This window comes from Miscanthus floridulus, chromosome 10 (assembly GCF_019320115.1).
Source record: "Miscanthus floridulus cultivar M001 chromosome 10, ASM1932011v1, whole genome shotgun sequence".
In the NCBI taxonomy this organism is placed as follows: Eukaryota; Viridiplantae; Streptophyta; class Magnoliopsida; order Poales; family Poaceae; genus Miscanthus; species Miscanthus floridulus.
This window is the reverse complement of record NC_089589.1, coordinates 26,047,025-26,069,451: the sequence shown is the minus strand read 5'-3', so window position 1 is coordinate 26,069,451 and position 22,427 is coordinate 26,047,025. Positions and strand designations below refer to the sequence as shown.

At 44.2% G+C, this 22,427-nt stretch overlaps 1 pseudogene; it reads right to left on the bottom strand.

The window, feature by feature from the left end:
• Positions 1 to 355: 355 nt before the first annotated feature.
• Positions 356 to 19,536, bottom strand: LOC136488267 (wall-associated receptor kinase-like 17; annotated as a pseudogene).
• Between the last annotated feature and the right edge of the window lie 2,891 nt (positions 19,537 to 22,427).

Here is a 22,427-nt window from a genome sequence, read left to right as displayed (position 1 = left end):
GGTGGAGAAGTGCAAAGGAACAGGAGCGGTTGCGAGTGTAGATGTGTTCAAGGCCGGAGCCCTCGGCTAGTATTTGAGGCCACGGAGCGAAGAGATGGACGCCTCGGGGAAATACAAAAGGCAACCACAATTAATAGAAGATAAAGCGCCACCTCGCTAATACCAAGAAAGATGCGGCGTTAGGTGACTAAAGGCAGAAGATCGAAAGGTTCTCTAAATAAAAGCCGCATTTTTAGATTTAATTAAGATCAAGAACGTAAATCTGAAATCGGCTATTTCCAATCGGTTCTTCGGCCAAAGAAAGAAATACAACAAGATATGTATGTTGACCTACAGATTACACATTCAGAACATCCTAAATGATTTTCAGTATTGCAAGCCGGACAGCATTAGCCTCTGCAATCTTGTGCTCGCATTCTTCAGCTGTTCCGGGGGTGTTCTCAAGGCTGCTATGGATAGTTCTACTTTCTTTCACTTTGACCAATAGTTCCTGTTTCTTCTGTTTGATGGCATCAGGTATTTGAGCCAGAGTGGACTTGCGATGATCAATGGCGGCCTTCATGTTTTCTAGCTCCCTCTCAAGCTCTACACGTTTGGCTTCTAATTGGGACAACTCTGGATCGGTCCTGAGGGAAGAGTTCTTCAGAGCATCAATCGACTGTGTCAGTTCTTTGACCTGTTGCCTATTGGAGTCCCTTTTAGCCAACAAAGCTTCATAGTTGGACAAGTTCCTCTGAATTGTTTTCACCTTCAAGGCCTGATCTTCGAAAATAGGCAAATATGATAAGATCCTAGAGAGAGCTGGGGATGGATCACCCTAAATAGCCAAGAAAACTCGCTGCATTGATTCAGTATCTTGAACCAAATCGACTATGTTCTTCTCGAATACAGGCAGTATATCTTTTAGCCGATTTCTGGTCTCCTCTGGCAAGGATTTAGCAGAGGAAGTGGCTGACGATCTGATTTCATCTTCATCAAAATACTCCTCAAGATTGAAAGAACAACACTATGCCAGAAGATCGAGTGCCTATATATAGGGGAAATCTTGATTAAAAGGTTTGAATCAGTTTGTCGCAAAATGGATGGTGAAAAGATACAGTACCTTCTCTGTAGTAGCCTCTATCAGAAGAGGGGGAGCAGCTGGTGATGCACCAATAACATCTGGTTGAATCGGCTCTAGATTTCTGGCGCTGATATCTGCAATGGCAAGGGGAGATTTTTATTCATGTTTATTGCGGAGGAATAGGCCAAGCACACGATTTCCTTACCATCAGGTGTATGCCGAATTGGGGAATCGGCAGTATGAGTATCAACAATGGGACTGTTCCCAGCGTCAACAGGATCGTTGTCAATAGGAGAACTGCCAGGCCCCTACTCTTGCATGGGTATTTCCTCAGAAGATGTCTAGCGTGACAAATGATTAAATAAAGGTTGGAAAACCGGGTAAATCAAAAAGTTAATAGAAAATCAAGGATAAAACTCACATTTTCTGCCATTGAGAAAGCATTGGGTGCCTCTACTGAAATCGGCTTCTCCTGGGATGAAGGTTCGATTGGTGGTGGATCAAGTGCCTGAGATAACTGTCCTGTGCCCAGAGCAGACTAAGACACGATGCTCGATAACTGTGAAGAAATTGGGATAAAAAAATTGAACATCAGTTTGAGGAGAGTGTGAATCGTTCACCTGAGTAGCTGATGGTCTTATCCTATGGAGTCCTTTTCCAGTAGTGGCTTTCTGAGTTGCCCCTAGAGTCACTTTGCGCTTTGGAGATTGACATGTCATGATCATGGGAGTAGCATGGGTTCTCATCAACTTCTTCAAAGAAGGTGCGGTTGATCCCATCCTTGAAATTGGGCATGACGACCGGTAATCTATCGGACGCCCTCTCCTATCCCGGCTTGGAGGCTCATGATGGCTGGTAATCTATCGGACGCCCTCTCCTATCCTGGCTTGGAGGCTCGAATTCAATATCCTGAAAGGGTCGGTTAGGGTAGTTGGTAAGAAGATTCGCCAAGTAATTTCTCCAAAAAGAGAATGATGGGATTACCTCATTATCAGAAGCAAATTTTCCATCTAGAGCTTTGCACAGAGGGTAGACCGGCCCACAAAAGAGATGGGAATGCCATTCTTGCCACCAGGATTCAAAGAGATTGGAAGAAAAGCTGGCCCTGACCCAGTCATGCAAGGAAAAGGAAGGAAGATCTGATCCCAATTGAAAGACTCTAGAAGCTTCTAGCACGGCACTGATATCTTCCCTCGGCTTTAGGGTGTTCTTGAAGAACAAACAAAGGGGGAGTTGATCGAGGCCGAACTGACGGGCCACAAATGAAGGGTTGTAAAATTCATAGGTTGGAGGATTGCCTGGGATTGAGGAGCCTTTAATCATTTTACCACGACCGTGATGAAATTCGGCTGGAAGAACACTGGACTTAATAAAAGAATTAAAGATCGCAGCCGCTGTTTTGTCCGAACAGCCAGATTCAAATCAGAATCTAAAAGGAAAAGTCAGTTCATCCTCCTCATTATAAGGTAGCCAGGTCAGGATGGCCGTATCAAACCCTTTGTAATTTTTTTTGAAGAGATGACCAGCATCGAAGTTGATTATTATGGCTGATGCAGCCTCACCATAGTTCATACACCGTCGAGTTCTTCCTTCTTTGCCTCTATATTCCTCACTAAAATTAGAGGAAGGAAAGCTCAAGTCTCTGAGGTCAGGCTTTACAGTCTTGTGTATGTACAAATTGAGCCATAATTGTATCAGCCACCAAGGACCGCTGATAGTCTGCATTGGTTCATTGTTCAGTAGTTAGGCAGCCACCTGGTACATCAGATGATAAGCAGCTCCTAGCAGATATTTTCCAAGGGATATTCTTGCCTAATGCTAGGTACTCCGCCATGAGTTTGTGATTATAGGTTGAACCACAAGATGACCCACAGAAAATGAATCTTTTCAACCACATGTTCAGAAAGGCCGCGTACTCTCTTTCACTAACAACTGGTCCATCTTCAATATGATTCAGAATGTAACTTGCCAATCCAGTACAGTCTGCTATCTTAGCCAATCTCTTGGAACCGGCACTCAAATACTCATAAGGTTGCACCAATCCAGTAATCCTAAGGCCGGTCAACATGTATACGTCGGCCTGAGTGATGGTCATTGGGCCGTGACAAAAAATTAAAGCATTTAGAGCATTAGACCAGAAATAAGAAGCAGAAATCAAGAGTGAATCATTCCTCTCCATTTTGGACAATGAAAGTGCTAAGCATTGGTTCAGGTCATAAAGCTCCCAGTCTCTACCTTTCTTCGCAGATACCCTACAGAACCAATCTCTCTATCCCATAGGTGCGTTAGGACAGTTTCTTAAAGAAGTTTTGTTCTAGGAGGATGAATCCACTATAGACTGTTTAAAGGGGATCTAGTTGGTTTCTTGACGGATAAAATCGGATGGATCAGAATCACCCATAGGCCCAAGGAAGTAAGCATTAGGGACGATAACTGATGGAATCAAGATCTCGTTCCTCATTTCCTAAAAATTGGGTAAAATAAATTCAAAAAGAAAGAAGATATGGGGTGGCGCCGATACTCGGAAAATGAAAACTTGGGGATATACCTCAGGGACGTGATCGACGGTCGCCATCGCGGTCAAAAATTGGTTTGGATCTAGCGAGGATCGCTTGGACGATGACTCGACTGGAACAGATGATCTGCTAGGGTTTGAGGCCTCGGTGATGACGGCGTCGGCTGTTTGAAGTTGGCTTAAGAAGAAAGAAGAAAGCGAACAGGCCAAGTAAGTTGCAAGATATACTGTTGGGATGTTATATAGAACTCGGGTCGAGGAGTCAGGAGTCGCACGTATATCTCAGATGGTGCAGTTGCGGCATGGTAAACCAGTGAACCAGAATTTCGGGATAAAATCATTTTATCCCAAAATTGGGGGGCATGTGTTTACACCAAAATTTGGGAAAAGAGCATGGGAACTCGTAGGTTTCTAGGATTATGCCAATCAAGGAGTCTATAGAGTAAAGATTGATACCTGCTGGATCGAATGCGACACTGGATCAATTCTCTCCGAATGACGTCAGCAGATAACGATGACAGGGTATGATTGGCGCGAAGAAGATACATATCAGACTCTACAAAAGAGGAAAGATTAGAGTCCAAGTTATCTTAAAATAGGAATATTTCTTTCATACCAAAGAATTGTATTGAGTCATGCTCGAGTAGGATTCATTTTAGGCTCTGGGTATAAATACCAAACCCCGGCTATTGTAGAAGACAACAATCAATCAAATACAAGTCAATTACTTTTTTTGGCTCCGGCCACCCCTTAGGAGTAGGAGTAGAGTAGATCTTGGCGAGTTCTTCAGCGAGTACAACTGCATTGATCCGGTCGACCTCCACTGCTTGTCTGTAAGTACCGTCATGGTTTATACCTCTGTTCGTATGGCTGCATCGATCCGGTCGACCCCCACTACGACTCTGGTATAGGCTAGTTATCAACTCTTGTCTAATTCAAGTATGACCTGTGTGATTCTGCCTCACACCCCACTGCTTGAATTAGATCAAGGTCAAGTTATCGGCTCTACCTTAGTATGGCAGCCTTTGGTAGATTCATTAAGTTACCAATATTGCTTATTGCTTTCATCGTTCATCTAATTACAGCAATATCACTCTGCCCGATTGAGATTAATTTAGATCGGCCTTATATCTTATTTAACCCGTCGTTTGCCAATCTAAAGTTGATCTAACCTACACCTTAAACGATGAGTTATGTTTTATCGGCTGTTTTACATCAATCTTAATCGTGCATAGTATACGGTTAAGGCATGTTCGATCTTGAGTAGATCTATTGGTTAGCGAGAACTGTTTCATGGCCTGTTTTCATGGCCTGTGGGATTCCGCCTCGCACCCCACTATTAGCACCGTGGAGTGGAGATCGTTAGTTGGTAGAACTATTCCTGAGAAGGCATGACCTTAACTATGCGCTATGCCTGAATCGGCTATTTAGCTGACATCGAGCGCTTTCACGAACAGTTCACGTTATGTGATCATGGAAGTAGAGATAAGTTGAAAGATATATTAGCCCCATGATCTTATTATTGTATTATGGCCTGCATGATTCTGCCTCATGCTCCACTGATATTAGTAATGAGCTAGGGTCATCGAGTCTATTGTTGTTTGTACGGCCTGCATGATTCTGCCTCATGCTCCACTGGTCATGGCGATGGATGAGATCTAACATGTTCATTAGATTTATCTTTATTAAATGGTTAAGTGGTGTTGAATTGTCTCTTTATAAAAAAAGAGTTTGGTTACTTGTAATCATTGGCTCAGCATAAACCGATCATCATTGATACCTTATTACCATTGATTAATATTTTCTTAAATAATATTTATCCTGAATGATAATTGATTCTTGAGAGAATTTCTTATTTGACACTGGGAAAATGAGTCGTTCCTTTCTTGGCCCTAAAATTTTCTTCGTTCCCTATTTGACACTCGCTTCAACTTTCATCCCTAATTTGACACTACCGTCAAATTCGTTAGTTAACGGTATTAACTGGCTGTTAAAAAGACGTTTTTGCCCCTAGAAAAAAGCGGCGAAGCAAATTTGAGAGGAAACAAAACCTGCGCCCACCTCTGATGCATGCGCCCAGCTGCAAAAAAAAGGCGCAGGTTTTTTTTTTCTCTTAAATTTGCTTCGCCGCTTTTTTTTCTAGGGGCAAAAACGTCTTTTTAACAGCCAGTTAACACCGTTAGCTAACGGATTTGATGGTAGTGTCAAATTAGGGATGAAAGTTGAAGTGAATGTCAAATAGGGAACGAAGAAAATTTCAGGGCCAAGAAAGGAACGACTCATTTTCCCAGTGTCAAATAAGGAATTCTCTCTTGATTCTTCTTATACGACCCCATGAGCTTTAATCGATTTATTCTTATGAATATGCTGGAATCGACTATTTAGTCGATCTCCTCTCATATCGGCTCTCAGAGCCGCACATTCAGGACTGTCTGGCAACACCGGCACGTTCCGCCCTTAATTACTGATGAGCTTTCTCTCCTTGTCAATTGCTGGGTCAAATTGACTGGTACGTCTTGGGGGGATTGCAGAGGATCGACCACCCTTGCGCTGAAGCTAGGCGGATCTGCTCCATCGAGCAGACCCTTCCAACTTGCTACGTGTGTCCTCGGCACGGAGATGAAAATTCTGTGTCGACAGTCTCCTTGCGAGTCCAACTTTCCTTGTGCCCTCACCCGTAGCAGGGGTCCGGTCGAGGGTCGGATCGTCTTTGTGATCATCTTCCCTCAAGCATTTTTTTTCCGATAGAAACAGAGGGGCCGAGCGGTGCCATGATTTTTCCTCTATGGACGAATCATGGTGCTCGGTGAGCTGTTAACGGGCTAGTCCGAGTGGGGCCCCAGCATCCCGTTCGTGGGGGTCCGCCTCGGGTCAGCTGGTGACCGACTCCAGATTCTCAGCGATCCATCCATATAGTTCTCGAGTCCGTTCGACCGGTCCCGAGGGCTCTCTGCCTTTCTTCGTGGAAAAACCATGAATCATATCCGGTCGAGACTCGAACGTGGGCCGGGATGCCCACGGCGCTTGTGTGCTCGGGTACTGGCTGCTAGCGGGCCCATCCCTTTGCACCCCTCACTCTAAAGGTGCCCGGAGCGATTGTCGAACCGTCTGTGGACCAACCTTTGAACTCCTGGGCCCAAACGGGGCATAGAAGCGTTTTTAGCTCCGTATCCCTCTTACCTGTGATGGGTTGTGGCCCGTTCGGAGAGGAGAAATGTCTGGTGCGTTTTTCGAGGGGACGGCCATAGGTTGCATGCGCACGCCCTACAACGAGACGTGTTGACAGGTCGTGGCAGGAGCGGAGATCTAGGCAGGCAGTCGATTTTCTCGCACCCGTCGCCCCTATAAAACCAAAGGGTTTGCCCTCCATGTTTCATACGCACGCCTGCATCTCACACTGGTAGAGAACCGAGCTTTACTCCCGGTGGGGAACCTCCTCTAGTCCCGGTTCCCCACCCGGGAGCAAGCATCCGGGACTAAAGGGGGGTCCTTTAGTCCCGGGTCAGGAACCGGGACTAAAGGAGGACCTTTAGTCCTGGTGGGTAACACCAACCGGGACTAAAGGTGCCTCCTGACATGCCACGATGGCCGGCACCTTTAGTCCCGGTTGGTAATACGAACCGGGACTAAAGGTTTTTTTTCTTTTTTCTTTTCTTTTCATTTTTTTGTTTTCTTTTCAAAATAGGTTTTCAAAGTCGTATTGTACACTGCTAATTATACATTTATACGCGCGTATAGTATGTTTCGGTTCAAGCACAATGAACGTATTAAATCACACAATTCAAGCATAGAAATATATATATATATATACATGCATGCATGCATATGTGTATTTTACATTATATTATTTCATGTGCATATATTACAAAAGATTGCATTACAGTTGTTGTGACATAACAAGTTTCCTCTCATCCTCTAGCTTGGCTTCAATGGCACTGTTGGGTCGAAGTAGAACTTGCCCTTGGAATTGATGACCTGCTCATTAAAAAATCCGGCTATAGACTCTTGAATTGCTTTGATTTGGTCTTGCCGTATGACCTTTTCCTCTAACCATCGAGTCTACAGGTTTGAATTAAAGGAAAATAAATTAATATATGTACATATATATATATAAAGAAATAGTAACACAATCAATAATAATAATTAAATGAATATATAGTGTATTTTTAACGTACTTTGAGTCTCTCTGTAGAAGTTCTTTGGGAGACCACCTTGATAAACTTGCAAACATAGTAACCACAGTAGTTGTTCCCCTGTTCCTGCCTCAGACACCACTTTATGAGAAAAAGATTTGTCATCCAATCTGGTGATCCGGTGAAAGCTATATGTTTAATTAATAAAGATGATACGATTCAGGGGACTTACTTTCAAAGGGATTACATTCTGTGGCGCTTTGCATTTTTCCATGTGTTGCTTCTCAATAAAGGTTTTCCAAACACTGCCCAATAAAAAATTTGCCACGTCATCAGATATAGTTAATCATCATGTTTGTGTATATATATAGTTGCTAGAGATCCTGAAATTACCTCTGGATAATATCTATCATATCTTGGTAGTCTTGTTGTGGTTTTCTCATCGAGTCATAGATTATCAAGTGACTTTTCACCAGATCGATGTCCATCAATATCCAGTGATTGCTGCATGTGTTTATAGGATATAACGCATAACACTCATTAATTAACTACAATCAACATATGAGCCTTTAAGGATGATCGACATGATTAACACTCACTTGAAGTTATAGGGAAAGAGTATATCCTTCTTGTGGCGTTGGTTCACTAAGAAGTTCATGAGGTTACTCTCTGACTCATTCTTCTAATTAGTCTTTGGAGTAATTGGGTCTTTGAATACTATATGGGGATCAACAAAACCAATTTCATTGCAGCCTTCCTTTCTGAGCTCTGTCATTGTAAATCTACATATATATAGTACTTGTTAGGATAATTTATATGCATATACACACATATGATGAGTTTAATAATAGATCGAAAGAATTATTACTTACAGGCAATAGCAGCTAATGATAACTTTGTCCAGAGAGGTCAGGTGGCATAGTTGATGAAATTCTGCAAAGTCAACATACATAACATCATCGCCATGGAACCAATGTTCATCTCTAATTCTGACACCAACGCAGAAGTCTCCACTGGTAGATGCCTGCATGTACCACTTGTTTAGCAGGTACATTTGCGTCCCCAGATCAGATAAGGCTTGAGGGTTGTATAGACTCTGGCCTAGTACAAATTTTTTCTTCCAAATATCAACCTCCGCCGCACTCTCAATGTTTCCATCACCAAACATCTGGTAAAGGTCGAGACCAGTCTCATCAATAAATTCACCAAGGTGATCCAAATCGACATCCGGAGGTATGTTTGCCTGATGCATTAATCCTAAATTCGAACCATATTCATTACCAACAACTAGCGGGGGGATTGATTGGTGCGCTTGTTGTCCGAGTTGGGCAACTCCTTTCCCTACCCGCTTCTTTTTCTGTGCCGCCTCAATTGACTTGGTGAGAGTGCGGTCATAGTCCGATAACGTTGATTTGGACGGCTTACGAGATTCCTGCTGTTGTTGCTGGTAAGAAGTCACCTTTTTTCTTAGAATATCTGGAGCTACGAAGAAGTATGGTTTCTCCAGGTTTCTCCTTGCTTCTTGATTCATTTTAAGTTTGTCATAGAATCTAGACATGTCTTTTTTATATGCGTTAGTTCCTTCTTCCTTCTCTTCAGATATTATTTTGGGAATAGCCCTTGGTTTCATGGTGGCTTTCTTTGCAGGCGGGGACTGGTTCTTCGTTTGAGGGGCTAGCCTCTTGCTAGGCTTCTTGGTAGGCGGGGGTGGGGGAGGCATTGGAGACCTCCTTGGAGGTGTTGGCAGCGGCGTTGGAGACCTCCTTGGAGGTGGCGGCTGCGGTGTTGGAGACCTCCTTGGAGATGGTGTGGATGCAGTCTCGCCTTCCAACACAATGTCATCGTACAAAGCACTATGATGATCTGGCGATTGAACAATTGGATTTAAGTTGGGGGAGGATCTGCTACAAAAAAGGAATGACATATTATTATGAGCAGATTGTTAATTATTTAAGCCAATACAAATTAATGATGTAGTGTTTTCATCCGCACGTACCTATGGTGAGGTAGTTCAGGAGGAGGTGGAGCCAACATCCCTGGAATGATGATGTAGCGCTTGCGCCATAGAATGAATGTCTTCTCCGCTTCTCCTAGAGTCTTCTCGCTATCACCTCCAGGAATGTCAAGAGGCAAATCACTAAAACCTTTTTCAGTTTTATCTACCGAGATGGTAGCATATCATTCTTGAATTATATTCCCATGAATCCTTGGTGTCTTGGTTTGGTCGATAGGATTAACAAGACCGATAGCCACCTTGATTGTGGAATTCTCCTTCGGAATGTGTAGCTCACACGTTGTACAAGGTTCAGTGACGTCATCCACAGGGAAGCGCAGTCCTGTGTCCCCTTGATTTGGTATCTCCGTGGAAGCGCAGCTGCTTTTCAACTGAATAGATTGGCTAATGTTGATTCCTGGCTCTAATGCCTGCTTGCTTGCACTCACTGCTATTTGCACTTGCCTTCTGATTTCCTCCTGCATTCTCACTTCAAGGTTTTTTTCCCGCTCCTATGCTTCACGCACCGCTTCCTCCAACCTTTGGAGCAGCTGTGCCTCTTCTTTCTTCTTTCTCTGGCGACTTCTGTAGGAAGGTCTGTCCTGAGGGAATCCATGCTCCCACGAGACACTTCCTTTGCCTCTAGTTCGGCCACCATGTTCAATAGTCCCGATGGCGTATGTCAGCTCATCCTTCTCTCTGTTGGGCCTGAATGCACCACTAGCAGTAGCTCTCTGAGCATAAAACAATCTTTCTGCTGCTTCTTGCAGTCTTGCGCCATAAACGCACTTCCCTGTCTCCTGGTCTAGTGTCCCCCATGAGTGAAAAACCAATTCTTTGCATGTTCTCCCCACTCGAGTGATTCTGGTCTGATACCCTTGGCAAGAAGGTCTGCTTCCATTTTGTTCCACTTCTTAATGGCAGTCGGGTAGCCACCTGATCCCAAGTTATGGTGGTATGTCTTCTGTTGGGCATTACGTTGGTTCTTTATCACGTGACTCACACCCTCTTTCGAAGTCTTGTACTGTACAAACTCATCCCAATAGGGCCTCTGCTTTGAGATCGGGCCTGGGACAGTAAAATCTGGTGCTATGTTCTTCTTGACATATATCGTGTATAGGTGTTTCTTCCAAGTCTGAAACTGGGTGGCCATCTTCTTCATTGCCCAATCCCTAACTCGCTCCTTCAATTCATCACCATCTATTATATCATCATAACCATCTGTTTGGAGCGTGAAATGTACCAAGACATCTTTCCAAATTAACGCCTTGTCACGATCGGAGACAAAACTGATATGAGGAGCATTGGTCTTCTTCTTCCATTCATGGGTACTAATCGGGAGCCAGTCCTGTACAAGGTAACCATAGTGGTGCACAAATTTCATTTTATTCGCCCCCCCGGTTCTCCTATATCCACATTGAACTCCGAGATGATGAAGCGGCCCTCCAATGACTTTTTGGGACCTCGAACATTTTTACTCTTCGTTGTAGTTGTTGATGTCGATCCAGAGGGCTACAAAACATAAATATTATTTTTAATGTCATGAGCACACATAAGTCATATGATAATATATATAGCTAATAATAAAAAATATATACTTGGCCAATATGTTGTTGCTCATTTTGTTCAAGAGCTAAGTACTGACTCCCGTCATCTGCATCCTCTTGCACGTTATTTTTAGCACCATCATCGCCGGCAACTTGAGTGCCAGTGTTGATTAAATTCATCATCAACTCCTCATCCATGTTTCTCGGGTCGGCCATCTAGCTTCAAAAAACAAAACCAATATATAGTACGTCAAATCTTTGCTTACATGCGTAAAATCTACGAACGATATGCATTATTAAATCTTGCCCCTCGGTCACGGACACAATTCGCCACACTAGGGTGAACTGCGTCGGTACTAGGGCGAATTAGGGCTATACATAAATGGCCAAGGGCGAATTGCGTCGGTGACTAGGGCGAACCACGTCGGTGACATCAACAGCGCGGTTCGCCCTGGTGTGATTGTTTAGCATTAACGATAACGATAATACGAATGTTGATCAACTAGGCCATGAGAGAGGGCGGTGTGACAAGAGTGGCGGTGCTCCACTCCGCCGTATATATGTCTGTACACATGGGTGAACGAGTGCGGCGGTGCTCCGCCGTATACATAGAAACGCATGGGCGAACGAGGGCGGCAGTGCTCCGCGACGTATATATACATGCATATGAATACAAATGACGTATATATACGTGTCGGCGCGGTGGCCGGTGTGCTGACGACGATGACGTGAGGCGGGCCGGCGTACTGACGACGACGACGACGTGAGGCGGGCTGGGGCGGTGTCGGTGCGTGATGTTGTGATCCTATGTACCATGTGAACCATGTAGTCATTCATCATATGAGAAAATTCTATGCTGATAATGTAAGTATAAGTCATTATGAAATGTAAGTATATGTGTCTTATTGCTAATATAACCATTACTATTTCCAAAATGATAAGAATTTATTTTCTTCTTCTACAGGCGATCTCTGATGCTATAATATAAAGTTTGAAGATAGTCTTCCCGGAAAAAATATGTAATGCTCATATTACTTTAGCATCATTAATATATTATATCTGTATATTCAAAGTTCACAAATGAAGAAACGTTGAAGTTTTCCTTCATTGTCAGTAGCCATGCATGCAAGTCCAACCATGCTTACATCATCACATGTGATATTTTTTATAAACTAAAAAACGCTTAGTTTACAAACTGGGTATCCAAATTGAGTTTCTATTTGACCATTATATATCCTACAACAAATCCTTCAAAAAAAGACCCTACATGTATATATTTGGATAAAATTTTGTTAACAAACATTGATCTAAGATAGAAAAAAATTCTTCTATTGAGCAAAGGCAGTGTTTTAGATTCATCAAACAATGTTCTAGTTTCCGGCCACCGTCTGAGAATGTACAAAGAGATCGACGAACTGATCACCTCGAGCTCGGCAGTGGAGGGCCTCAGGCGCGGTGGAGGGCCATGGGCACGGTGGAGGGCCTCGAGCGTGGAGGAGGGCGCGGTGGAGGGCCATGGGCGCGCACGGAGGAGGGGCACGGGCGCGCGCAGTGGAGGCCGCACGAGGAAGAAGAGGGCGGCGGTGTCATGGAAGGCGAACGGACGGCGGCGCGAGGAAGAAGAGGGCGGCGGTGTTCGACGAGGAAGAAGACGAGCGGATCAATCTGCGCCAGGCGCTGGAGGTTATATATCAAAGAGAATTACTCCCGGTGCCAGCCACCAACCGGGAGTAAAGGTCCTTTACTCCCAGTGCGTGTTACCAATCGGGAGTAAAGGTCCCTTTACTCCCGGTGCGTGTTACCAACCGGGAGTAAAGGTATACCTTTACTCCCGGTTGGTAACACGCACCGGGAGTAAAGAGTTTTTTTTGGCAGGCCACGAAACTACAGCCCACCTTTACTCCCGGGTGGGCTTCCCACCCGGGAGTAAAGATGGCCTGCAGTTCCGTTTCCCGCCTGTTTTGAGCAGACTTTTTTAATAGAAATATGGATTTTCTTGTTAAATACATAGTAAATTAAATAAAAGGCATAAAATTATTTTGTTAAAAATATGGATTTTCTTTTTCTTTATTGCACATAGGAAAAATCTATAACCTAACTTTTTTTATTTTTTGTTACAATTATAAAACATAATGTAACTAATATTTATTATTTCGTTAATGCAAAAATGTAGTGTTTAATTAAAATTATTAAAACTATTGGTTTTGGACAGGAAATTTGTTTTCACATCATTTTAACATTAATATTTTAATTTTTCATCACTCAGTATCATAATTTACCTTTTTGAGAGAGAAATCCCACCAAATCAAACATTAATTTAATTTGAAACATAACATAATAAACATCTGAATTCACAATTATTACATAATATCTCAAACACACACTACATTAAATCACTATATCATCAAGTGGGCACAGCAGTGAACTTCTTCTTTACGTATGTCCCTTGGTTATGATCGCTTCGTAACCATGGAGTGTCCTCATCATTTACCAAGATGCTAGGGTGTTTGTTCACTTTGAAGGGCGGAATTCGGTCATCCTTTTCATAATCTTCTGACATGTCCGACTTGTCCTCAATTCCCACGATGACTCTTTTCCCTGAAAGAACTATGTGGCGCTTTAGCTCTTTGGTTGAGTCATTATCGTTTTTCCCTCTTTTTGGTTTGGTAGACATATCATTGACATAGAACACCTGATTCACATCCTTGGCAAGGACGAATGGTTCGTCTTTGTACCCAATATTACTAAGGTCTACTGTTGTCATTCCATACTCGTTGTCTACTGTTACCCTGCCTCCGGTCACCTTGACCCATTGGCACTTGAACAATGGGATCTTCAAAGTAGGTGCATATTCTAGTTCCCATATTTCATCTATGCGTCCATAATATGTCTGCTTATTCCCATTCGGGTCTGTGGCATCTATGTGGACACCACTGTTTTGGTTGGTACTCCTTTTATCTTGGGCTACTATGTAGAATATGTTCCCATTTATCTCGTACCCTTTGTATGTGATGATATGCCATGATGGTTGCATAGCCAATAAATATAGTTGCTCATGGATGCTCTCATCACCTTGACATTTTTTTCGCAACCAACCGCCGAAAGTTTCCATGTGCTTACGCGTAATCCAAGTTTCAGTCTTCCCTGGAAACTCAGATCGTAAGAGATCCTTGTGTGTCTCAATATATGGATCTACCAAAGAGGAGTTCTGTAGAACTATGTTGTGCGCTTTATTGAAATAATCATCATTCGTACCAATATATGTTTTCCTCCCTAGTGTCCCCTTTCTGCTTAGTCTCCCCTCATGTCTCGATTCAGGAACACCAATCAAGTCAAGGTCGGGATAAAGTCAACATAGAACTCAATGACCTCTTCTGTTCCATAGCCCTTGGCGATGCTTCCTTCTGGGCGAGCACGGTTGTGAACATATTTCTTCAGGACTCCCATGAATCTCTCTAAGGGGAACATGTTGTGTAGGAACACAGGACCGAGAGTGAAAATCTCCTTGACTAGGTGAACTAGGAGGTGTGTCATAATATCAAAGAAAGAAGGAGGGAACACCAACTCAAAGCTGACGAGACATTGAACCACATCATTCTGTAGTTTAGCTAGATCAGTTGGATCAATTGCCTTCTGAGAAATTGCATTGAGGAATGCACATAGCTTCACGGTAGCTAGACGTACATTTGGAGGTAGAATTCTTCTTAATGCAACTGGAAGTAATTGCGTCATGAGAACATTACAGTCATGGGACTTTAAGTTACAGAATTTCTTCTCTAGCACATTTATAATACCCTTTATATTCGAGGAGAATCCAGATGGTACCTTGATGTTGTTTAAGCATTCAAACATGATTTCCTTCTCCTCTTTGCTTAGAGTGTAGCTAGCAGGACGTAAGTAATGGCGTCCATCATCTGTCTTCTCTGGATGCAGGTTGTCTCTTTCTCTCAAACAACGCATGTCCTGTCGTACTTCAAATGTGTCCTTAGGCTTTCCATACACACCCATGAAGCCTAGCAGGTTCACACAAAGATTCTTCGTCAGGTGCATCACGTCGATCGAGCTGCGGACCTCTAGGACTTGCCAATAGGGTAGGTCCCAAAATATGGACTTCTTCTTCCACATGGGTGCGTGACCGTTAGCGTCGTTTGGAACAGGTTGGCTTCCATGTCCTTTTCCAAAAACGACTTTCACATCATTGACCATATCGAGTACATCCTCACCGGTTCGGTTGTGAGGCTTGGTCAGGTGGTCTGTCTTCCCTTTAAAATGCTTGCCTTTCTTTCTTACGGGGTGATTTGCAGGAAGAAATCGACGATGGCCAAGGTACATGACCTTTCGACATTTTTTCAAGAATACACCTCTAATATCACCGAAGCAGTGTGTGCATGCATTATATCCCTTGTTTGACTGTCCTAAAAGATTACTTAGAGCAGGCCAATCATTGATTGTTACGAACAACAATGCTCGTAGATCAAAGTGTTCCTGTTTGTACTCATCCCATACACGTACACCTTCTTTATTCCACAAAATGAGAAGTTCGTCAATAAGTGGTCTCAGGTACACATCGATGTCATTGCTAGGTTGCTTTGGGCCTTGGATGAGCACAGGCATCATAATGAACTTCCGCTTCCTGCATAACCAAGGAGGAATGTTGTAGATACTTAGAGTAACAGGCCAAGTGCTATGACTACTGTTCTGCTCTCCAAAAGGATTGATACCATCTGTACTTAAAGTAAACCTTAAGTTTCTTGCGTCATTTGCAAACTCTAGGAATTCTCTGTCGATTGCTCTCTACTAGGACCCATCAGCAGGGTGTCTCAACATATTGTCTACCTTACGGTCTTCTTTGTGCCATCGCAACAATTTTGCATGTTCTTTGTTTCTAAACAGACGTTTCAAGCGTGGTATTATAGGAGCATACCACATAACCTTGGTAGGAATTTTCTTCCGCGGACATTCGCCCTCAACATCACCAGGGTCATCTCGCCTGATCTTATACCACGACGCATGGCATACCGGGCATGCATCCAATTTCTCGTACTCTTTGCCACGGTACAGGATGCAGTCATTAGGACATGCATGTATCTTCTCTATTTCTAGCCCCATAGGACAGACAATTTGTTTTGCTTCGTAGGTAGTGGCGGGCAATTCATTGTCCTTCGGAAGCATCTTCTTTTAGATTTTTAGTAACTCTCCAAATCCCTTGTCAGATACACCATTCTTTGCCTTCCATTGCAGCAATTCTAGTGTGGTTCCCAACTTTTTCTGCCCTGCATCACAAGTTGGGTACAACAATTTCTTGTGATCTTCTAGCATCCGCTCGAACTTAATCTTCTCCTTTTCACTTTCACATTCTCTTTGTGCGTCATGAATGACCTGAGAAAGATCATCAACCGGCTCATCTTCTGCGGCTACCTCTTCTTCAGCTTCTCCCATTGTAGTATCATTGAAGCATGCACCATCGGGAATAATATCATTGTCGTCCCATTGTTCTTCTTCACCTTCTTCCATTACAACACCGGTTTCTCCGTGCTTTGTCCAACAAATATAGTTTGGCATGAAACCCGACTTGAACAAGTGTGAATGAAGAGTCCTTGAGCAAGGATATTCCACCGTATTCTTACATATGGCACATGGGCAGCACATGAAACCGTCGCGTTTGTTTGCCTCGGCCGCACGTAACAAAGAATGTACGCCGTCAATGAACTCTTGGGAGCGACGATCAGCATTATACATCCAATGACGGCTCATCTGCATTACATGACATAAATACCATATTAAAACCTAGATTATAATTAATTATTTATACAACATGCGTGCCACCACAAAAGATACAAATTTATGAAAGCATCGCTACAATGTAGACAATCCCAACTACCACTAAAAGAACTAAAGCTAAAATACATTTTAGGAGCATAAGGATTTCACGACCAATCTCAACTAAAACAGACAGATCCCCCGATTGTGCAACATCTTTGGGCTTCTTCGGCTGGATCACTGCCTCATTAGCCGCCGTATCTGCCTGTTGTGCAAGATATTTTTGCACGAGTTCAACATACTCTTCCTCCCAGTAGAAGCCTGAACATCGTCCACTGGCATCCCACTGAAATTAAAACAAAAAATTAAAACTTTAATCACAACCATCATGAAAATAGGTATAAACTAACCATAATCATTAAATACGATAAAATAACTTACATTGCGATCCGGACACTTGTAGAAGATACGATCCTTGTTGGGACCTTCCTTCTTCACTCGGTACTCCGTCACAATCTTCGTCTCATCACAACACTTGCCGCATGGAATGAGAGGGAGGCCCGGCCTAAGTCGCTTTGGAAACCCATGAGAGGCCGAGGACCCGGAAGCAGTTGCCATCTACTCTCTATACTCATTTTTTAATACACTATAAATTTCTCCTTTTATAAACAAATAAAATTAAGAAACTATAAAATTATCTAGATCTCTATACTCATTTTTAATATATTATAGCTCAAAAATATGTTTTAATAAATAACCATCCATACTAGTTGACCTTGCTTACGTGATCATCTCGGCGAGCATTTCTCCACCGGACGGCACCGTACTTGGTCAAGGAAGAGCTCCGATTCTACGAGGAAGGGAACACGGTCTTCCACGACCGTTGTCGCTCTCCCTCGTAGAATCAAAGCTCCTCCTTGATATCCGTTACCGCTCGGCAGAGAACATGATCGCCGAGATGAACACGGTCCGCAAGTTCAACTAATACGAATTTTCTATAATTTTCTAACTATTTTCTAAGTTTATATTTATATATACTACGTTTAGGTACGGTGATTGACAGACTACTGCGACGATATCGGGATATGTGAATAAATAACCATCCGTACTAGTTGACCTTGCTTACGTGATCATCTCGGCGAGCATTTCTCCACCGGACGGCACCGTACTTGGTCAAGGAAGAGCTCCGATTCTACGAGGAAGGGAACACGGTCTTCCACGACCGTTGTCGCTCTCCCTCGTAGAATCAAAGCTCCTCCTTGACGTCCGTTACCGCTCGGCAGAGAACATGCTCGCCGAGCTGAACACGGTCCGCAAGTTCAACTAGTACGGATTTGCTATAATTTTCTAACTATTTTCTAAGTTTATATTTATATATACTTTAACCTTCTTTCATGTAAATATGCAAGTTTGAAGTGATTTTGAGCTCAAATTGCTTACAAATGGAAAAAACCACAATAAAGAACCATAAATATATATAGTGAACAAAATGACATAAGAAAATGGTGAAAAATGAGAGTATGAGATTGGTAACCTTTACAACTGAAGAATCGACGGAGGAATCGAAGAAATCGACGGAGGAATCGAAGAATGGATGGATGAACAATGGAGGGAGGGAGGAAGCAAGAACACTAGTGCAGTGAGCTTCAAAATGTGCTGAGCTCGGGCTCGGGGAGGAAGAAGGAGACGGCCGATATATAAAGGGAGAACATTTAGTCCCGGTTGGTGGATCCAACCGGGACTAAAGGTAACTTTCCAACCCCGGACGCAGCCACGGCCCGGGAGTAGACTTTTACTCCCGGTTGGATCCACCAACCGGGAGTAAAAGTATACCTTTAGTCCCGGTTGGTGGCTCCAACCGGGACTAAAGGTCCCTGCCACCTCTGTCTGGCGCAGTAGCCGTTGGGCAGGGACCTTTAGTCCCGGTTGGAGCCTCCAGCCGGGACTAAAGGTATTTCTAGTCCCGGGGGCAAAAAATTCCGGGACTAGAGCCCATTTTGGCCGAGGATCAAAGGTCTGTTCTCTACTAGTGTCATTTAGCTACCTTGAGTGGAAATACTCCAGATCTATGTAACCAAATGTGTAACAATGTGTGTTTCATCAGCTGGAAGCAATCTTGATGCGCCGAAGTCTGAAACTTTAGCTGTGTAGTTCCCATCCAAGAGTATATTAGAGGACTTCATATCACAATGGAAGACTGATATTGAAGCTGCTGAGTGGAGGTATGATAGAGCTCCTGCATCTTCTGTGGCGATTCTTATGTAATCATCCCAAAACAAAGAATCATCATTTCGTGATTCAGCATGGAGAACTTGAGACAATGATCCATTGGAAATATAGTCATATACCAGCAACGGAACCTTAGATTCGAGACAACATCGAAAGAGCTTCACAACGTTTCTGTGATTTATTTCAGAGAGTATTGCAACTTCATTGATGAATTGCTTGATCTCCCTGTACTCAATGACTAGAGATTTCTTTATTGCAACAACACGTTGGTCACATAAAATGCCTTTATGGACCATCCTGTGGCCACCATGTACAATGATACGTGTGGCATCAAAGTTATTTGTTGCCTTTTCTAGCTCGTCTAGGGAGAAATTTTTTGTTTTGTCAGGTGATATCAATTGTTCTAGGAGACGACCTTGGTTTGTGTGGAAGTAATTCTTCTGTAGTTGCTTTTGAACTTTCCTTTTCCATTTACGGAAAAGAAATAATGCTACAAAGCCCAGGAGTAGGATGCTGAAGCCACTAGAAAGTCATCTCTAATATCAGGATGGAATTGCTCAATTGCTACACGAAGGCCCGGATCAGAAACAACATGAACATCCGGATTAAATACCATAATAGTAATACCTTCGACATCATGCTCATGTGATGGTTGGTCTTCATTTTCAGCATCTTGCACTGTTTCTTGTACTGTTTCTAGTGGATGCGGCACTTCTAGTTCTTCAGATTGAGCAACAGTACCAAATCCGAAAGCAGTAAAGCACTGAAGTCTGAACTCTGAAGCGGCCAAACAGGCTCGAGCAGCCAAGCAGGGCTGGCTGGGGCTCGCTACCTGCTTCTTGCTACCTGGCGGAGTGGCGGCGCCGAGGCCGAGCGGCAGCGGCCGGCCGGCTGGTGCGGGGTCGCGTCGCCGGATGCCCGGATCTGCCGGTGGCCGGAGGCAGCGAGGCGACAAGCGGCGACAGCGAGCCTGGAGGGCGGAGCGGCGAGCGGCGTCGGGCGAGTCGCGCAAGCAGCGAGACCGCGACTCACCCTTGCGATTGTGCGAAACTTTTTTTTTTGATCTCACAAGTTCAGGCTCTACAGCCTTATATTAATAAATAAACCTAAGCTCAGCTAAATCGCGAGCGACCATATCGTGTATAGAGACTGGGAGTGAGTCCGTCCATACATATGATTGGCCCTACTCGAAACAGAGACTTTGCCGAATGCAAAATTCTTTATCGAGTGTTAAAAATCGGGCACTCGGCAAAGACACACTCGGCAAAGAATTGTACTCGGCAAAGAGTTCTTTGCCGAGTGCCAGACTCTCGGCAAAATCTCTACACTCGGCATAGGCTGCCCGTGAAATGGTGTTCGGTCACGGCCTCCTTTGCCGAGTGCCTACTGTTAGGCACTCGGCAAAGATTTGATTTTTTTTTTTAAAAAAAATTATTTGCCGAGTGCTCCAGATCTGGCACTCGGCAAAGATTTATTTTTTTTAAATTCTTTGCCGAGTGTCTCAGATCTAGCACTTGGCAAAGAATTTTTTTTTAAAAAAATACTTTGCCGAGTGCCCCTGGCACGACACTCGGCAAAGATTTAATTTTTTTATAATTTCTTTGCCGAGTGCTCCTGTGGACGCACTCGGCAAATAGGAATTTTTTTAAAAAAAAATTAAAACGCTCTTTGTCGAGTGCCTTATGCCTGGCATTCGGCAAAGACACCCTTTGCCGAGTGCCATGCCCCGGCACTCGGCAAAGTTTTTTTTTGTTTTTTTTGTTTTTGACCTTCAATTTTTTTGTGCAGCCCTTTTAAAGCATCAGGAACTCCTAGTTATAATTTGGGGATTTTTTGTGGCTTTTTTATATATTTAGTTACTTTATTTCGTTTACTTAAATTTTTTCAAAAAATAGAAATTTGAACTGCACGTGGTACGAATAATGAAATTTAATTATTCAAAAATTGATAGTCATGTTAGTGAGTGTTGTGAGAGGCCGTATCTAGGAATGGACCTGAAATTTCGGACATCTTGTTCACAAAACATGTCCGCGAAAATTGCGTGTCAAGTGTTTTTAAATTCTATAAAAAGCAAACGAAGTCTGAAAATCATGAAACTTGTTGAGATATCGTGATATCATATGTGGAGGCTATGATAAAAATTTCAGAAGATTTCATGCACGTTGTCACGTACGATGCTTACAAACCAGGACATCTCTACATGTGATATCAGATCTCACATGAGCCAGCCAGCCCCGTGCCCACGCTTGCTCGCCCCCGCCTCCGTGCCGCGCGCTGCGCCCACGCCGGCCCGCTTGCCTGCGTCGCCCAGCCGCCCGCGCTGCCCACGCGCCCGCGTTGCCCGCGCGCCCTACCCCCGGCCGGCCCTTCCCCTAGCCGCGCCGCCCGCTGCCCGCGCACCCGGCCGCCAGCGCACCCGGCCACCCACGCTGCCCGCGCGCCCTGCCCCCGGCCATGTCGTGCCCCCGGTCGGCCCTACCCCCGGCCGACCCTTCCCCTGGCTGCACCGCCCGCTGCCCGCGCACCTGACCGCCCGCGCTGCCCGCGCGCCCTGCCGTCGGTCGCGCCGCCCTGACCCCAGCCGGCCCTGCGCCCTGGCCGCGCCCTTTTCCCGGTCATACCCTGCCCCCGACCGGCCCTGCCCCGGCCGCGCCCTGCCCTCGGCCGCGCCCCGTGGACCGCCCGCCCCGACGCCGTCCGTGCCCGACCCCGTCCCCGACTCCGGTGACTCTGACTCCACCCGATCCCGACGCCGCCCGTCCCTAGCCCGGCGCCCGTCAGGTATGGCTTCTCTCTTATTGTTGTCGAGGTAGTTGTAGTTGTAGTAGTATTAGTTGTACTAGTGGTAGTAGTAGTACAACTAGTGGTAGTATTAGTAGTAGAATTAGTGCTAGTAGTAGTAGAAGTAGTGGTAGTAGTTATAGCAATAGTGGTAGTAGTAGTAGAACCAATGGTAGTAGTAGTAGCAATAGTGGAAGTAGTAGTACAAGTAGTGGTACTACTTGGATATATTCTTCTGCATGGATTGATATCCAAACTACATGGCTTCTCTTGAGACATATGTGCTTGTCGGCCATCGTGCTATTGTTTTTGCAGGTTTTGAAAACCTCACCGTGCAGGGGAGGTTCTGCCGATTTTTTTTGTAAATGACAGTATTTTGTTCCATTTTTGTAGAGAAGAGCCCGTC